The sequence below is a fragment of the Micrasema longulum genome, unplaced genomic scaffold (genome assembly GCF_059751315.1).
Source record: "Micrasema longulum isolate JH-2025_06_02 unplaced genomic scaffold, ASM5975131v1 h1tg001417l, whole genome shotgun sequence".
NCBI classification, from domain to species: Eukaryota; Metazoa; Arthropoda; class Insecta; order Trichoptera; family Brachycentridae; genus Micrasema; species Micrasema longulum.
In genome coordinates this window covers 1,498-19,088 of record NW_028278603.1, presented here as the reverse complement: position 1 = coordinate 19,088, position 17,591 = coordinate 1,498, and the positions used below count along the sequence as shown (strand labels likewise).

The window sequence follows — 17,591 nt, the reverse complement described above, 5'->3', positions numbered from 1 at the left end:
GTTTTTTTTTTTTTTCCGTAATTTAAACTCGCAGGCTATATGATAATGTTATAAAAACAAGCACTTTTTTATTTTCTATTAGATGTTTACACAGTGGAATAATAAAAAAAACGCTGACGTAAAACATGATCCAGTCTAAAAGTTACCATTACTGACCAACTACTGACCCAGCCGATGGCAGACCAGAGACTTGAGATCTTTTTCTGTAGTATATGTACGGATATAGTATACATATATGTTTACTTGTATATAGGTACTGATGTTCTTCCAGAAAGCTTGCACATGTGGATTGTGGAATCCAGGCGTGTTAAGTATATAGTTGTCTTTGGGTGCTCGAATCATGTAATCTTGCAAATTGATTAATTAGCCGCATGATCCAAATAATCGAAGACCCGATTTATAAATGTTATTATTTTATAACATATAATATAATGATGTTAATGTTATTTTTTATTCAAAATGATAAAAGTCTTAGTCCTGGTTCAAACATTGTTTTTTAATAGGGGTTAAAAACATTTCATTGATTATTACAGTACACATATATTTTTTAATTAACAATTTTTTTCATTAGTTTATAGTTTTTCTCTCCATAGAAGTGTTCTTGTCAATAAGGAAATATCACCTTTTTAATAAAAAATGAAGTAAAAAGGCTCTGAAAAAAAATATTTTTTGCCACTTATTGGTAGAAAAATTTATTTTTTTAATTTGTAATTTTGGATTCCCGCAAAAACGGTCATTGTATTGGCCACGCCCCTAATACATAACGATTCATGTTCATTTTCAACTTTGTTCCAAACCATTAAAATCTTCATAAAACATCATCACAAATCTTGACGTCACAACTATCAATGCCAAACATGAAGCGTTTTTCTAGTAACGTATTTTTTTATGTTTTCTTTTTTTATATTTGTAAACATTTCTCCACAGTATCCATAATGATTTCGAAAACACATTTAATTATTTTAAATCCATTTAATTCATTTTTATTGGTATTCGTAGTACGTGATATTTTCCTATTCATAATTTAAAAATTTATTGGGATTGGGAAAAAAATGATATTTTTAAATGCTCCGCTTCAACGTGATGAAAATTAAATGTATCAATGAAATCATAAGATCTTTATGAAAGATAAATGAATATTTTTTACTGAATAATAATAACAAATTAAAACAGGGATGGAGAACAATTTAGAGAAGGGAACATGGTAGTCTAGGCATTTACAGGTCTTATGACCTGTCATTGGTTGATTTAAGTGGCCACTTTACACACTGTGTAACATTTTTAATATAAATAACTCCTTAGGGGGTGAAATCTAGTATTTTGTCTCTACACATTAGGATAAACTCAAAATATTGGAAAAGTTTTAATTTTAGAGTAGACACTGAAAATTCCTACAGTAAAAAAACGTTCTTAATCAAGTACATTGATATTCCGTTACTATTTTTTTTTTTAATATGCTTAAGTCATTCGTTTACCTAACCGATTTATTAATAAAACTGCAGGTATTCACATAAAAAAATATCTAAAAGGAATAAAACGTTATATCAGTATCCGGGCGAATTAATAATACAGTTTTGTGTGTGCAAAATAACCAGACTCCTGGATCTTTGATTTTGACCTGATGGCTACTGTAAGATATATATTTTTTTTAATTCGAGAAAAGTACGCCTCGTAGTTTGATAATTGGCGCGTGTGCCTATCATCTTGAAGTCTCGGAATCGGTTCTTGGGAAGGTTTACATAAAATATTTTATGCAATATATTACACTGCAATATTTCACTGTCCCTGGACTGTTACCTGAAGCGTGAGGTTGCTTATCTTACCTTCCTGTAATATATGATCAAGATTCTGTATACAAATTCTGTGTGCAGGAGGATACAAAATTCAGTTATTTGTGTGAAATAGATCCAGACGTCGATGGTTGCTCTCAGATAAAAACCCTGGATGTGAAAATCTAGAAGAGATAAGTCCACCTCGTCGTGTAGCGGCTAAAGCTTTCGCCTAACATTTTTGAGGTCCTGGAATCGATTCCTGGGAGGGTGAAAGTGGAATTTTATTTTTCTAGCCTATATTTACCTTACCTTTCCGTAACAGATGGTCGAGATATGCTGCATTTTAAATCATGTATATAATTGGCAGCCACCGTTATATAGTGGTCATGACGCTTGACTCACAAACGAAAGGTTCCGGGTTCGATTCCCGGTGAGAACACAAACATTTTATGTGATTGTCCTCAAGTCTAAGTGTTCTGCGCTGAAATTCATCACTGCAATTGGGCCCCCTGGCCTGTTGTGTTCCAAATAAATGAAATAATAATTATAATAATAAAACATTTAGCTTTGAAAAAAAAAAAATTTTGAAAATCATTTTTTGGTTGTTTTTTTTATAGAGGTACAACAGAGTACTAAAAAATAAAGAAAAATTACATGGCAATGAAATACATGTTAATAGTAAAAATAGTCTATGAAGTATCAACAAAAAAATCCCACAAAGGCATGGCCTGTTCGTGGGTATACATTTTGTGTAACATAAGAAAGAGAAAATAAAACATTTTGTAAAAGATTATATTGTATTTTTTTTATGGTAATTAAAAGGAAATAAAAAATATTAAAAAACATAAAAATATTCCTTAAAAAGGGCAACAAAATATATCATAGAAAAAAAGAGTCATATCTTTAGTTTGAATCCAAGATGGTGCGTGTTTTTTAAAAGAAGGAAAATTTCGAAAGTTTGGAATCAATGAAATAGTATCAGTAAAAAAAGAATTAAAAATTTTGGGCCTATAAAATATGCATGTCTCTGTGCAAGCCTCGTTTTGCATTGTTCAATAAGTCCACTTATATTTACCACACATTGTCACATACATACAATACTCACAAATCCATACACATATAACACACCCTCACATAATGTATATACTCACCCTCTCTATGTACAATAATAACATTGATACACTGAAATCAGTACTGTCTACAAATATTTTTATGTTATAATAAAAGTCTCATAGTGTAATTGAGACACATTTTAAATGTATATTTCTACTGACATATTAAAACTATTATTTCGATTCCATAATGTGTTTTGTTTTTATGAGAAAAATAAAATAAAATTAAAATAAAAGTAAAATACAACACGGAATAATATTTTTTCATTTACTATGCAGGTACAAATTAATTCACTGGTATCGTGTCGTAACGGAGTATATTATATTTGTAAAAACAAATAAATTTACGGGATCCCTTTGTTCATTTTTTTCATGTGAAAACGAGGGTAATTTATCACAGCTAGTGTTTATACTCGAAGGTTCTAGTGTAAAAGCCCATTCGCACAATCTGATGTGGAGCAGCCACGGTGCGGGCGACTAGCTTGTCAAAACCATTGCACTTTGCATAATTTACTGCACTCCATTATTGCGATTAATGCAAGCCATGCGGTGCCCATTGTGTGAAACGAGCGTCATGGCATAAAAAAGTTGTCCTATAAAAACAGGAAGACAGACTAGGCAGAAATAAAGCCGAAAAAATCAACAACTCACGTTGAATTAAAAAAATTGTATAAATTAGTCGTCCTTCTCGTAGACAACTCGATTGCTTACTATGCCAGAGGTCTCGGTTCAATCGCCAACATGTTTGACTTGAATTGTACAATGACTATACAATATTTTTACCGATGAAAAGTTTACCCAATCACTACTTTGAAAAATATGCAGACAATGGGTAGTGGAAAGAAACTTGATTTCTTTAGATAAATTGCCAGCAAAATACGTGGTTTTTTGTTATTTTTTTGTTTTCCGCATTAAAATATTTAAATTGTGTATTTTTTTATACATGTGTATGCATATTAATTGCGAACTGTAACTTACGATTTTTTTTTTCATAATTTCTAAATACATACATATAAGTAATAAAGTATATACATGGCTTATTTCCTTCTAAAAATGAATAATGCCAAAAATTGATGCTGCACCGAGCGGAGCGCCACTAAGACGGGTGGACGAAAGAACTGGTGTCATATGTCAACATCATACTATCAAAGGAAAGTGGTCCTTAGGAAATAATGTTTGTAATTCTATTCTCCAAATAAAGAAGTTTCAAATAATATCTGTAATCTGCGAGTGAACTCTGTAAGGAAAATATAACTACTGGGTTTTAAAATGTTCAAATACAGTACACATTTTGTACGAAGAATTTTTTTTTTTGGCAATTCATGTATGAAGAAATAAACTGCAATAATCAGCCATTTTTTTCTCCCACTGGGAATGGGTTGGGCGCTGGGTGCGCTTATATATGGTTATATTTATTTTTTGAAGAAGACATAATCAGTGACCTTAATTTATAATAAATATACATTATTTTACTTATTTTTCCATAGTTAAAACTATAACAAAACATTATTATTTATAGTCAAATATAATGGAAAGCTGCGCAAAATCAATTATATGGACGATTTGCCCTTGATGCGTACATACATTAAAAAAATTTAAAAAAGAGAAATACTTAAGTTCTTATTATTTACTCAAATATTAAAACTTTCAGACCATTTCCTAAAAGTCTTAAATAACTTGTGCTGGAAAAATGGAAATCAAGCTATGGTAGAGTGGGATTTGAACCTTGGACCTTTAGCCCGTGAGCCCACAATACTACCACGGGACCACAACCCGGTTCATATGTGGATGCAAGTATGTGTTTATATACACATGTATGTTGTGTATGGATACATGTATGTGCATGTATGTATCAGTATGTATGTGTATTTTTGTTCAGAAATTCGTACCGTCACGTTAAGCTGATTAAACCAGTATACCCACGCACCGACTATGCCTATGTGGGATTTTTTTCTTATCATTTTGTTCTATTGTTATTCACATGTACTGTAAACCTATGCAAAAAGTTCAATAAATAAAATAAAAAAAACAAAAAAAAACAGTTAAAAATTAGATTAGATTACAAATAAACGATGATTTCTTTTATTTTATGAATTGTGTATTTTACCGAACTTAGTAAAAACACAACCAAACAATTTTAAAAATTAACAAAAATAAATTGTTCCCTTCTATCTACCGAGGTTATTCATACATAATATTCCAAAATCACCTCTCATGACTGACACAGAAAATACCAATAATATTGACATTACCACAATAACATTTTATTACTCAAATACCGTCCATATAAGTTTTACCAAAATGAAAAAATATATACAACCCTCACTTTATACAGTCCACCGTCTCTAGATGTAAGTCTTTATAAATGAATTATAAGAATTTCTTAGATATACTGTTTTTTGGGAAGCATTGAGTGTTTATTTGTTCTTTTGAGTTTATTTCTTGTTTAAAATTAATACAATAATTCCAATAATTAGAAGTTAATATTGATTTAATTTACATATGTTCATGTAATAATTAAAAAAAAATTAAATACTTATAAGTATATTAAATGTTTTTTTTTTTGTTTGAATTCTTTACAAGTTATTTACAATTTGCTTTTTAATTCAATTACTTTTCTGATATCCATTTTTTTTTCTTTTTTACTATGTAAAGTTTTACTTTTTATTTTGCATGGCAGTATGCTTCTTATTGTTTCTACATGTATACAAAAAAGCGTTGTTGTTAAATATAACATTGTCTCATTCATAATACATGAAAGTAATAGAACATAAATAATAACCTAATTTAATTCACAATTCATTAAACATCAATATTAGCATCTAATAACTATAAATATTGTATTAATTTTAAAGTTGTACCCCTATAAATAAATATACTTCAAATAATGAACGGCTTTCCCAATAAACCCATAATGTACTTAATAAAATGCACTCAGTATACCCAGATTGATTTTTAATTACTCAACTTATCTTGGTTTATAAAGAAATTATCTATAGTTGCTAAAATCCCCCGATAAACTGTTAGCACCATACCATCATGCACCTATATCATTAAACAGCAATTAATGTTAGTTTTTAAGGAAACTTTGTAAATATTAAGGTTAGTTTGATAATGTCCTAACAAGATCAAACGCATCACAATACCTTCTTGTACATATTTAAAAAAATAAAAGTGGAAGTTAATCTAATAACGTGTGCTTATTTAATTTAATGTGGTAAGATTTGTTTTTTTTGTACTAATCGAAATGTTCAAAACATACATTGATTGACTGCAACATATATGTATTTTCGGTATGTTAACAAACAATTTGGCCGAGTTCTAAATCTTCGGTTCTTGAAAATCGACATTACGCAAATGTGTTATAATTCGGGAATTTGTAACTCGACCGCAGGAATTTGGGTGGGGCGTATTTATTTGATAATACCTATAAACTATATGTGTATACACGCAGTAATCAGTACATAAATGCACTCACACAAAAAAAAATGCATTTCACGTAGTGAATTAATTTTGCTTGAAAAAAGTTCATTATCGATTAAAAATAGTAGGTAATATTAGGTTATAATAATAACATTTATACATTTTTTTTTATTTTAAATTTATTTTCTCTTTTTGTTTCTATCATTATTAACTCAACCTTTTTTATTATGAGTTTCTTCAAATTTTTGTAGATATGGACTGGATTCAATCCCTTTGGGTGTTATTAAGATTGTTCAAGTGAAATAATTCAGTCGGATGAATCTCACCCTCAACTCCTCAACTTTACAAAAATCAACAGATGGAAAAATTAAAGGAATATGGATGTTCAAACATAGGCGGAAAAATGTATATTACACAGTATGTAAAGTGACCACTTAAACAAGCCAATGACAGGTCATAAACACTGTAAATGCCTGGACTTCAATTTTCGTTCTCTAATAAAATGTTTCTTACATTATTAGTAAATTTAACTATATTCCCCTTTTTTGAAAAAATAGTGTTTATAACACATTTTTTAGTGGTAAATAATCGTGTAAGAAAAGGGGAAACAAGTTGTGGTTGAGCGGGGTTTGAACCTTGGACCTCCTTGACACTACAGGACCACAACCCGTCATGATTTATGCTGTGATTTCATCACATTACATAGGTACTATGAACAGTTATAAAGGGTTAGGGGTCTAGCAACATTATTTAATCTTATATTTTCTTCATCTGTTCTTCATCTCTGTTATAATATGTTAATTATATCGGGTTGTGGTCCCGTGGCTAGTGTCTCGGACTCACGGACCAAAGCTCCGTCGTTCGAATCCCACTTTACCCCAACTTGATTCCATTTTCTAATAGTGAGTTATTTACAACTCGTTGAGAATGGCCCTCAAAATTAAATATTTGGGTAAATCATAAGAACGCAAATATTTCTTTTTCTTTAAAAAAAAAATATATATAAACAGCTCCCCAGGGAGTTGAATCCAGTCCTTGTCTGCAAAAATTTGGACAAACTCAAAATATTGTTAATAAATTACCTGGTCCATGAAGCAGTATAGAAATTGAAAAAATAATATTTTCAGGCGTTGCCTAGTATGTAGGTGAAATAATTCAATTAGATGAATCTCACCCACATAAATAAAGGTTTCAGCTCTTTAACTTCACAAACATCAACAGATGAAAGAATTGAAGGAATATAGATGTTCACATATAGGCAGAATGGTGAATGTTACACAGTGTGTAAAGTGGCCACTTAAACCAGCCATTGACAGGTCATAAACCCTGTAGATGCCTAGACTTCAATATTACCTTTTCTGAAATGTTCTTCATCTCTGTTGTAATATGTTAAAATTAATTTAATTAAAAACAAAATTTTTGCAAAAAAAATCGCAACCAGCATTTCTTTGGACACTTATACAGGTCACAATTAATAATTAGCCGCTTGATATTTTGTTTCGTGTGGTTGATGAGTAATGGTCCCACTTGGAAATATATCGGGATCAAGGTAAGGTATAAATTTTATTTTTGTTTGAGATCCTTCAAATTCTTTGATCATTTATTTAACTTAATTTAAGTTACTAACGGTTGTATAAAAACAAACATTTAAGTACAAAACGCTTAGTGATTATATAATAAAGCTGAAATGTGCATGCAATACGCTATTAAATGCACATGGCTCTCCATTTTGTGAAGGAAATTATACATAGTTGCATCACAGGAAACCGAAAATATTCTTGGCGTTTTACATCATATCATAAAAACAATTTATTTATTATTTGTTGATAGTTTATTACACTTAGCCAAAAAATCTGCCAAAGTATCTTATTATCACAGCGATGATTTTTTTGTTATGCATTTCTGATATTACTCCGCGTGTGACGTTTCAAATTCTCCTCCGCTTCTTTTCAGTCAGTTCTCCCGATTCGTCCGTCGACTTATCTTAAACCGGAAATCTTTCACAACTATCTTAACATTAGTTGATTCAATGAACTAGAAACGTCGTTTAAAGTAGTTCGTTTTTATTAAAATATTTTCGAGAAACTTTGCCGTACAATTTAATGCTGTATTTTTTACCGCGCGCAAGAAAACCTTTTTTAAATTCAATTTCCTGTTGAACTGAAATTCTAAACCATATTTGTATTTTTGTTGATAATTTTACTTAGATACTGAGAAAAATATGTATGCGCATAAGTTTCTCCTTTTGGAAAAATCATAGCTTTGAAAAATATTTCCATCGAAAAAGGTTTAATTAAAATCAAATCACTGTAACTTTTTCGTTACAATAGATATATGAAAAAAATATACATGAAAACAATTTTTCCCGATATTTATGATGTTTTTAAGGCATTTATTATATAAATAAGACATATTAAAAATATTTTTATTAAGAGCTTTAAAAAAAACCTGAATATCTAAGTTTTGAGTCTTAATTCATCAAACCGCTAGTCCACAACACTACTACGGGACCACAACTCGGTTCATCACAATTCACAATACAACAAAGATAATTTCAATATCGGTCTATTAAGTTTTAAAAAACTAATAATCCATTTTCACTACAATACTTCATATATTATTACTCAGTGGTCTCTAAAGGTCGTTGTTTAATCAAACCAGAATTTTCTTTTATGTCCATTCACAGGCTTTTTAGAAAAATTTATGAAGTAAATGTTATGGATATCTTCAGCAATGGTGGTGTAACTTCACAGTTATGACGGGATTACGGAACTAAAATATTCCCATCAGGTAAATATTTATTCTAGACCTGACCAGTAAAGCTGTTGGAAAAGATGAAACTGTTATAAGTAGGAGATCGTAATAACCGTTTGAGCACAAGGTACTCGGTCAGCATTTTTTAAAAGGAATAACCCGCTGAGCCTCTATTTCAGAGGCTTGTCAGCAGGTCAACAAGTTCATAAAACAATCATAATCTTCTATTCCCTATCCACATTGAGTGATGCATAGGACACTGCACTAGCATTGCAATTGCAGCGTACCTAGATCATTTTTGTTACATGGAAAGTAAATCAGTCCAACAGTCAGGTGAAATATTTCAATGTAAAACCACCTTTAAAATCAGTATGTCACATCCACCTAGCCAGGAATCGAACCCAGGACCTTAAGAATGCCAACCACAGCACTGAAACGATGTGGACTTATCTACACTCGATTTTCTTTTTCAGGATTTTTACCAGAGAGTAGCCACCGAGTTAAAAACGCTCGTCCAGGGATCTCGTTCTGTTTTACACTAGAACTGTATTTTTATCCGCTCGGACACAGAATCAAACAATTGACATAAAATTAAAAAATTCTGATCTTGTCACATTATCATATTTTTCCCCGATTGTTTAAAAAAAAATGACTAACAATAAAATTTAAAAAACAGTATTACAGGTAAAGTGTTATTGTTTAAATAAACAATAATCATCGTTCTCCTTTTTGCACCCAGTGGTCCATATGCCACTGCATTGATACACCAAATGCAGCTAATTTCGATAATTTGTTATAGGGAATTCTTTTAGGATATTATGGAACTCTTAAATTGAGGTATTCAGGTAAATCATAAAAACGCAAAAAAAAATTCCTATAAGAAAATATAAAGTACGGTCTTCGAGAGTTAATATAATTTGTTACAGAAAAGAATATTTTTAGACATGGCTGTAGGAAATTTGTGTGTAGGTTAACACGACTATAGGCAATGTTACTAAAACTAAACTTTATGATGTATGTGTTATGTGAACTGATTTACATATGTGGGTTTTTATACGGGTCAGAAGTCAAGAAATTAGCTAATGGATTCGGTTTATTGCTTCTGATTTCTCGTATAAAGAGTCTATTTGAGTTACAGTACACGATTCAAGGGTTGATCAATTCAATATGCCTCCTGTACCGATTAAATTTTAAACTGTAAATTCGTTACAATAACAAAATGAAGGACGATTGCCAACATTCTCGAACTTTTCATTGTTGAAAAACACTAATGGATTACGGGTCTCTCTAACTTTTTATATATTACAAAATCAGCAATATTTACATAGCGGTAAAATGTTATTAAAAACATTTGAGTCGGGATTGTAGAACAACGACGAATGTGCGAAAAATACATTGACTTTCTTTGATATTTGATGTTGAAAAAGTTATATCAAGTTGTGAAATAGTGCCAAAAAAATTTTAAACCGCTCTCACGTAAAATTTAACAAAATAACATGCTTCATTGTTCTACGATTCCGACGATTTATGTATTTGTAATTCACGCTGATTATTAATAAGAAGAGTTGACATAAATAAATGCATTATTTGACACAAGCTTGTTTACTGAAAAATACAAAAAACATTAATTTTTCTTAACTAATGTCACAAGAAGAAAGAAAATTGAAGTTTCTTTTTAATTAACTATATCATTATCTAAACACCATTACTCTGCCAACTCAGTTTGATTTACCAAAACTCTTTGCTCATAAAAACGCACAGTAAATTATTTTATGTTCTCGAAATCGAGTCAGTTTAAAAATATTCCGAACCATAAAACAGTTTATAAATGCTGAATAATATTATGATAAAGGAGAAATTTCAGATTAAATGCCTGATAGATGTTTTGATTATGAATAAGATTTAATTTTTTTGTTACAGAGACTTTTTGTTAGAGAGAGATTTTTGTCCATTTCGTGATGTGGTTGATATAAAATACATACCATTAAAAAGGAAGATCTAATATATGTTTTACTTTGGTATCTGAAGTTTTAGACTATCATGTATTAAAAGTCCCAATGTTATATTTGAAGATTCTTAAACGGATTAAAAATAATTTATACACGTTTCCAATATTATGAGTATCTATCTATAATTGTGTTATGTACACAATATACAAAACATGAAAAAACAAAAAAAAAACATTAAAAAACCGTAAAACATTTTAAATTATCATCATCATTCCCTTTTCCGAACCGAGTGGTGCATGAAGCAATGCATTGGTAAACCAAATGCAGTGTATTTATATCATCTGTTACATAAAGGTAAGGTGATCAATCTTACTCTTCAGGTGCGGGTTCACGAACAATTAAATATTGCAATTTAAACAACCTTTGAAATCAATATTTTACGTTCAAAGTACCAAAGGTAGAACCCAGGACCTCAGTAATGATAAGAAAACCACTTCACAGCCAGACCGACTTATCTCCTCTCGATTTCCGTATTCAGGATTTTTATCTGAGAGCAGCCATCGAGTCGAAAGCACTCGTCCAGGGTTCTGGTTCTATTTCACTCACAATTCATCTACTTGGACACGGTCACATCGAGTGGTACTCACTCACAAAGGTAAATGAATTCCTACTCTAAAGAATTCTTGATTCTGGCAACTTGGCAATAATAATTAATAAGAAAACCATCTAAGGTTCAGGGTGTTTCATCTCTAGTTGCGTACGCGGAAGTGTGTTTGTATAATCAGTAGCATTAGTATTTAGCCGTCAATCTCACGAATTAAATAAATCTCAATCAGATGGACGAGACGTCGGATGAGTCAGGATCCATTTGGTGTGAGCAGATGCTATTTTAGAAGGATTGGTCATCCGCTTCAACGTGTATTATCGAACTGGTAATAAAGGTTATGTAGCCAGGTACCCCGCGAGTGTTGCAAGCAACAAAAATAAAATGTAAACAGAACAATCTATTCTGAACACTTTTAACACACATTCGGTTTTCGCGCTGAACAAAATGGCCCGGTTTTATTCCACTTGATCAAAGAGATGTTACTCAATCAAAATTCGCAAGAAATTTTGAACTTATTTCTAGAAATACACACATACGTACATGTTACGAAATATTAATCCCACGTTATGTATTTCTTTTGTTGATTTATTCTAATTAGGACCCAAGTCAGTTACAACACTTAAATTCAGAAACTAGGTATGCAAGAAATTGGACAAAAAGAAAATAAATATCTGCACGTAGCAAAAACAAACAAGGACAATATAATAATATATATACTGCATCAAAACTTCCATTCCGTGTGCCATCTAGACTGACAAGACAAAATCTTCTGTTTTAGACAGACAACGCGTCAACAAAATATTTGAAACAATCTACAATACCTAGAATATACGACCAATATAACAATAGATTTACCGAGGCTGATATTTAAAATTTATAACGTCTAAAAAATTTAAGTAAAAAACCATAGAAATATTGAAAAAAGCAGACATTGAATTATTTTTATTATTATACCTATACATATTTTTTCATTTCTTATCTTTTACAATTGTTATTTTTAACATAATTTAAATTATTGTCTTAATTGTAAAAAATTCTTTTGGTGTGTGCATGAGTGTCACTACTAATATAATGTCATACACTAATATACAAAGAAATTGAAAATATTGTTTGAAAATGTTGTGTATGTACCCAATAAAACAAATTAATTAAATTATATCTATTTATTTTATTGGGTATACACACTGAATAGTTTATTATATCTGTGGGTATACATATATGACTTCGGGCTAAGCTATGCCAATCCTTCTTCCCACATTGTGCTAGTGGCGATGAGATCTACAGAAAGCAGAAAGATCTATCCTGAAAAAACTCCAAATTGTGTGACGGATACACTTTCTGGACGTTGATTGGGGCATAAAAACATAATTTGCTATTAGAAGATATCATAAACAGAAAATTTTGACTTCTGGTGACATGATAACTCTTTTTCTCAAACCATGGTGTACTCCCGTAAATATATTTCACCACTGTAATAAGGTCAGGTTTCTTGTGGCCTGTTGTCGTAAAAAAAATACTATATTTGAAATGCCCAACAGATTACTTATTTATTTAAAAATATGTTTGTGTTAAAGTTAGTGGACTATATTTTAACCTTTAACATCCTGTCTGAAAAAACTCCCTCCAGTCACTGTGTGGTAACCTGACGTTAGATAACCCGAGGTAAGGAAGTGATCGCCCGATAACCACTATCTTATTAAAATTATATGTATGTCATGCTTACTGATTTAATTAGATTATATCTTTTTCAAATGAATATTTGAAAGAGTTGTAATCTAATAAATTGAATGAAAGTTATAAAGTTTATATTTGAAGCACTAACTTTGTGGTTTTCATTTTAATAAAATAAATTTTTAAAAATAGTTTTTAACCACTAATTTTTATTTTTCACCGACCGGTTTTAAAGCAAACAAGCTTCTTTGTCAAGGTTTACGTAACTAATGAATGAAAGTTATTTAATATACCTCCTAAACATTTTTTTTCTTCCGTGTTAAGCATTACGTGAGAATATCAAAATAAATCGTGGTAACATTCATTCCTAGTAGTTGCCGAGACATAAAGCAATAAGTGCAACGTGCAACGTGCAACGCTGGTTACATGACAGGATTGGGCGTCATAAAAAAGGTAAAATAAAACCACGAACGGATACTTTAAGGCGATAGTAAAATTATACAATTTTAGTAAGTTAAGACCACAAAATGGAGAATTAGAAAACATCTTCTTTTTCTTATGGTTCCTCTCCCCGATGGAGGTTGGAAATCATCGTTGCGATACTTACTTTATTGACAGCTGCCCTGAACAAAAACTGAGTGCTGCAATGGAACCAATCGCGCAAGTTCTTAAGCCAAGAGATGCGCCTTCTACCTGCACTGCGTCGTTCTTCAATCCTTTCTTGTAGAATGACTGGTAAAATGTTATATTTTTCGCCTCTCATCACATGCCCAAAGTACTCACGTTTTCTTTTCTTCGTAGTCTTCAGTACCTCTTTATCTTTTTCCATCCGTCGGAGAACATCATCGTTTCGGACTCTATCCACCCGGGAGATTTTTAATATCCTCCAGCAGCACCACATTTCAAAGGCTTCGATCTTTTTTGAAGTGTTTTGGGTGAGTGTCCACGTTTCGGCGCCGTAAAAAAGTACTGAGAAGACGTAACATTGAGCAATGCGCATTCGGAGGTCTAAATTAAAGTCTCTACTGCAAAGAAGGTCAGGCATCCTGAAAAGCAGTCTCGCGCCATCTCTATTCTGACTTTGATCTCTCGCGAGTGATCCCATTTATCATTCAGCTAGCATCCTAAATATTTATATTGATGAACTTGCTCAATAACCTGCGCTCCAAGTTTTAAAGTCATTGGGAAAGTTTGTGGCTTTTTCCGAATACCCATACATTTAGTCTTGGAAATATTTATCTCTAGCCCTTTATTCAAACTTGCCGTGTGAAATTTTGTCCAATAATAGTTGCAGGCTTTCCATACTATCCGCTAGAAGGACAGTATCATCCGCTTATCGGATATTGTTTATAATTTGTCCATTTATGCTAATACCGTTTGTTAGTTCATTTAGCGCATTTCTAAAAATGGCTTCCGAGTACATATTGAAAAGGAGAGGAGACAGAATGCATCCTTGCCGGACTCCTTATTAGAAAACTAAAATAACTTTTTTATTTTATGTCATTTATTTGACAGTATTTTTTCTAAACAACTCATAAACATTGATTTATAAAAACGCAACGCATCTTATTAATATGGAAATAATTGTAAAATAATAATGTGTTCATATAAAATTGTTGATTAGTATTTTTATACTAAAAATAACACCCTAAAACATCAAAAAATTTCATAAAATATTTGAAGGGAAACATTGACCGTTTTTTAAAACATCGATTTTTCTGTAAATCCAATTCTGGTTTTTGCTTGTAGATAAAACGTACTGATTTTAATTATAGTTAGTTGTGTAATTACATGCAGTGACTGCAATAACGAGTATTATACTAAGACAACTTCTCAGCACGTGCGTTTATAATTAGCTTTTATTTCAGTTTTATTTATTTTTATTTTATTTAATTTTACAATACGCCCATGGGGCACTTACAAAAAATATACAGGTAAGTACAAACATAGTAAGTAATAATTAAAAAGATAAACAACGCTTTTTTTAGTACATGTAGAAACAATAAAAAGCAAACTGCCATGCAAAATAAACAGTGAAACTTTACATATTAAAAAAGAAAAAAATATAAATGAATATAAGAAAAAAAATTGAATTAAAAAGCAAATTGTAAATTACTTGTAAAGAATTTAAACAAAAAATATATACATTTACATATACTTATACGTATAAAAAAATGGTATTAACAAATTATTGTTAAAAACAAATAATAAAAAATAGTTTACAGTAAGTATATATAAGATAATAACAAAATATCTGGTACACAAAAATATTTGATACATTCATTTCAGAAAAATAAAATAATAAATAATAATAATACACAATTTACTAATGAATCAATGTAAAATGTTAGCACTTTATTTTTTGCCGATAATTTACAATAACCTGTGTTATTCCATATTTTTAATACGTCAATTAAAATGCAATACTATTGTGTTATTTTTCCTTTTTTTTACTTCGCAGAAAAGTTATTTTAGCAGTCCACTGAGTAATAGCGTAATTTAAATAATAAGCGCTCTACAATCAATTTAAATATCACGCGCCATACATTAAAGCACTGAGGATTCTTATATTATGCACCCTAGAATAATACCTAGATTCAAATATTTACGAGGTTTTAAAACTTAAATGCTCACCATTACATTAAAATTATTAATAATTATAATATCTACATTATAAATAAACAGAAATATGCAATGTGTTTCTTTTTTGGGTGATACCGTGTCTGTTGGATTTGTTCCGACGTTTTGGCTACCATTGCAGAAGCCATCTTCAGGGTAAACTGAGTGAAGATGGCTCCTGCAATGGTAGCCAAAACGTTGGAACAAATCCAACAGACACGGTATCACTCAAAAAATAAACAAATTGATAACAGTGACCATGAAAACCTTCACACCTATTTAGAAATATGCAATTTTGTAAAGTCAATTTGGCAAGCTAGCATCACGGGTTCATTATTTTACTTACATATATATTTTTAATAAGGTTTAAATTTTTGTATTTGTTCCGGTAATATTTCAGGCTCATTATTTTTTCATGTGCGTCATAATTTTTTTTTTTTTAAAGTTAAACGAATAACGCACACAAGATAATTTTATTTGGCAACATGTAATACAAATATACGTTTAAAAAATAAGGGTGTACTATAGATTATTTATGTATAAATATTAGTTCAATAAATCACGCGATGAAAATGATTCCTATTAAAATTATGCCCTTTGTATTAAGTTCAGTATTACGTTTTCACAATAATCATTTTTTTTCATATCAAAATATTTATTCGATATAAATTAATTTCCAGACAAAAATATCATATTTATTGATTACTTGTTTATTATGCGTAAATTTGAGACTTCAAAATAAAACAATTTTGAAGAATTAATAAAATAAGTTATTTTGTGTAATTTCGATGAATTTTTCAATAATACTTGTTGTGTTTTGTTAAGCTACCGACATTGAAATATTTAAGTAATTTATTTATTTAAATACGTCATGGAAATATAAAGTTCCATGAAGCTTGAGTAGATTTTCACTCAAATTAAAAAAATTATAAATTGACGTATTGAAAAACTATACCCAATTTATTTAATATCGAATTTCTTACCTTAAATTTCCTTCACGACATCGTGCACTTAGTTTCCATAGTGTATTTGCAACGGATAATTATTGCGCGAATCTGTTTGACAGTTAAGTGAAAGGACACCATTTATAATTAACTTGGGTATTTAGCCATAACGGGACGCTTACTAGTTCGGAATATTTACAATGAACTAAAAGAAGGATTCACATTCGGAAGACATGGTTTCTTTTAAATAGAAAATAAACAAAATATACTTATAGTAACGAAGTCAGCTGCAAATGTAGCAGAGACGCCATGTTTCCGCGTCTGCGCATTTTCGCCATGCGTCGGGACGCTCCGGCTCGTGGTGACAAAACTAAACAGAAATCTAACATTAAAGCGTAAACTTTAAGTATTTGAAAAACGTATATATTTAAGCAGATAGGGACATTTTTGGAGAAGAGATTTGTCATTGGCTGTTTCAATGGCAATATTTAGAATTAAATTTAATCCTAAAAATAGTGTGTTCTTGAGAAATTCTTGTAGTTTGTAATTTTATGCTGCTTGCTTGAGATCTAAAAATAATTTAAGGCTTAAAACAAATGTTATATTTTTTTTTGTATACTTTTCCAGAAATTCAAAGGTACACTAAACATATTTGTACTTAACATCCCATTTATAGCTACATTGGTATTATTTAAAATAAAATAAAAACTCATTAAATGCTATTCCTATTTACCTAAAAA

The 17,591-nt window shown here is 30.4% G+C and overlaps 1 protein-coding gene across 1 annotated transcript in view; it reads right to left on the bottom strand.

Annotated features, from left to right (window-relative positions):
* LOC148275450 (uncharacterized) overlaps positions 1-17,174 on the bottom strand; it is a 57,374-nt gene extending 40,200 nt beyond the window's left edge. Inside the window, exon 1 of the mRNA XM_088235698.1 lies at positions 16,891-17,174. The gene's annotated coding sequence lies outside the window, so the exon portion shown is untranslated. The remainder of the gene's footprint in view (positions 1-16,890) is intronic.
* Positions 17,175-17,591: the final 417 nt, after the last annotated feature.